General features: G+C 42.8%; 1 protein-coding gene across 1 annotated transcript in view; it reads right to left on the bottom strand.

The window, feature by feature from the left end:
* NKX2-2 (NK2 homeobox 2) overlaps positions 1–1,814 on the bottom strand; it is an 11,054-nt gene extending 9,240 nt beyond the window's left edge. Inside the window, exon 1 of the mRNA XM_069768926.1 lies at positions 1,661–1,814. The gene's annotated coding sequence lies outside the window, so the exon portion shown is untranslated. The remainder of the gene's footprint in view (positions 1–1,660) is intronic.
* Positions 1,815–2,745: the final 931 nt, after the last annotated feature.

The following is a 2,745-nucleotide window of genomic DNA, read 5'->3' as shown; positions in this document are numbered from 1 at the left end:
GGCTGGCTTGGACCACCTTGATAAAATATCTGGCTTGATGCAGTGTTGGTAGTATCTGCTCTGCAGACACAAAAAAAGATTTTATGAACTGTTTAGAAATCAGTAAAAGCTATTCGCCTTCCATTAGGGTTAGATGATCAAATGCATATAAATCAATACAAAGAAAAGTCACCCACCTAAGGCACTTCCCCATGACAAGCTATTAATTATTTGTTCAAAATACAACAATCTAAATTGGAATTTTTATTCTATTTCACCCAAAGTGTGATAAACCCATTCTGAGAAAATAAGCCGGGGATTTATTCTTTGTATCAGTCGCATTCCATGATGTGGATGTGTCCTGAGGCTACACAGGAGGACTGGCTACAATAATCAAAGCACCAGCACCAGCTAAATGTATAGCCTGGGTATATTTAGGGGCAAAGCTATGGCATAGCCCTGGGGTTTGTTTTTTTTTTTATTTTATGTGCTGTCCATTACGAGAATTTAATATGAAAATCAAACCCTTTGTTTCCCTCAGGCTAACATTTTCTCTTTATTCATCTTCTCTGCTCCAGAAATGATTAAATATGTCACAAGGAGATTAAGCACCGTTATTTTCCCTGCGGAAACAGCCATTTCAAGCCCAGGATGATAAAGCGGAGTATTTTATGGCCTGATTTCAGGTTTATTTCTCAAAAATGAAATACAATGCTTTAAGCATATCCTTATCTACAAAACTGAGCCCCTGCAGGACATCTGTGGGAGGTTGGAGCCAAACAGTGAGAATGAATGAAGTAGACAGAGGTGCACATGTTAGGTGCATTATTGCTTGTGAGGTCCATTTCATAGAGGATAAACAGGATTTGCTATGGGGAAAATTAAAGTACCAGTAAAACATGCTCTAAATGCCTCATTCATAATGATAATCGCTGGTCAAAGTCAGGAAGGGTGTGAGAGAAATCAGGATCCTGGTGGAGATGGCTACAGAGATGGTGGAATATTGCTGATCCTCCAGCGATCTCTACTGACTCAAAAGAGAACTGCTCAAGAGTTTCCATCACAGAGGGACAAGGGTGACACTAGGCAGAACCTGGTCCACTGACATCCTAAAGTGTCCTGCAACCTTCTTAAGCCATTAGCCAGCACAGCTCTAGAACAGAAGATGTAGCCATCATGAGGAGGATGGGGTTCCAACAGGTAAATTAAGAGCAGTGACCATCACCCCTGACCCAAAGATAAGATCTCAAATCCCATCTATTGGCAGCTCTGCCGAGCATGATTTATTACTCAGTTATCTCTGAGAGACCATCTGCAGCCACTAGTGTCTTCTCCTCTGCTCCAGAAGATGACCAGACCTTGAGTCCATGCCCAATGACTGAACCACCTGCTGAAGGTTTTCCCTTTCCTAAAATGTCATTCATTCTGCACTAAAACCCACATCACATAAGCAGCATCTCAGCCCTGTGGAAACGATGGCAGATAGTTAGGTTTTTTTTTTCTCCAGATCAAACGATTTGCAGCCTCTTTGTGCACTTGCAAATAAACTTATCCCTTTAATCCAGTCTTTTCACAGGAGACAACTGCTCAAGAATAGAGATGGGAGACTTTTATTTCAGGGTGCAAAGCAGCAGCAGCAGAGGGACTGCGACAAAAAAAGAAAAAAAGAAAATGAGCTCACCTGGTGGAGGATGAGAGTAGGAAGCCAGGAGAAGGACAGCTGGGGACAGTGATGGGTTCCAGCTTTGCAGAGGTAAGGAGGAGTTGGGGGTAAGGTGGCACTCCAGGCACAAGCTCACACACTCTGCTGCACTTCTCTCACTCTGCAAATACAGTTATTGGCCCTTGTCATCGGTTGACCCACATATCTTCTCTCACCAACTCCCCTCTGCTAACATCTGCCTATGACTCCCTGAGTTCCTCCTGCACAATGACTGGCACCCACCCCCACTCTCTGAGATTGCAGGTTCTATTTGCTTTTCTTCCCTGTGACGTGAGGCAAAATATTGGCCATATGTTCATCGGTAATAAATTGGTTTGAAGTGCAAACACCCTTTCCCTCTTGATAGCGCTCATCTGGCACATACAGGACTTGCTGCAATGCATATTGTTCTTCTCCAGGGCTCACTATGCCAAGCTCCATGCCTCAGGCTGAAGAGTTGGGGCTACTTGGATTCCTTAGTTGTGCTTTGCTTGTAATAAATACTTCGGTAGCCAACCAAGTAGCCAGCTGCAGCAGCAGACCTCAGTGTGGGGCACAGTTTGCATTAGATCTGCAGATACCACCTGTGCGAGCACATGCTTTGGTAGATATAGACCTATGCTTTAGTCTCCATTTACCAGCAGGTATGAAGAGAATGTGTAACTTGGAGGTGAGGAATGAATTTGGGGCAGGCTGATGTAAAACCAACTCCAGGGACTGGTGATCAGTGCAAAAGATTCTGTGCATTACTGTCCCTTTATTTACTAATATCATTGTCACAAAGTTGCAAGTTTTCTTTTTGTGTTACCTTCCAAAGCCATTAATTACCAATTTGTTTACCAGTTAAACATCTCAGAAAGCTGAAAATATTTGTCCTTTTATTAATGAAACTCAATGTGTTGGACAATTTGACTCATCTAAAGATTGTACCAATGTTCTTTAAACTTCCCTTTTTTTGGGGGGGGGGGAAGTAATGAAAATATAAGTATGCTTTACGCACATATTGACCCAATTTGTTGTGACTAGGGTTGAGCGAAACGGGTCGTTCATTTTCAAAAGTCGCC

The sequence above is a fragment of the Ranitomeya imitator genome, chromosome 5 (genome assembly GCF_032444005.1).
Source record: "Ranitomeya imitator isolate aRanImi1 chromosome 5, aRanImi1.pri, whole genome shotgun sequence".
NCBI classification, from domain to species: Eukaryota; Metazoa; Chordata; class Amphibia; order Anura; family Dendrobatidae; genus Ranitomeya; species Ranitomeya imitator.
Note: the sequence above shows the minus strand (reverse complement) of the source record. Positions and strands in the feature narration are given on the sequence as shown.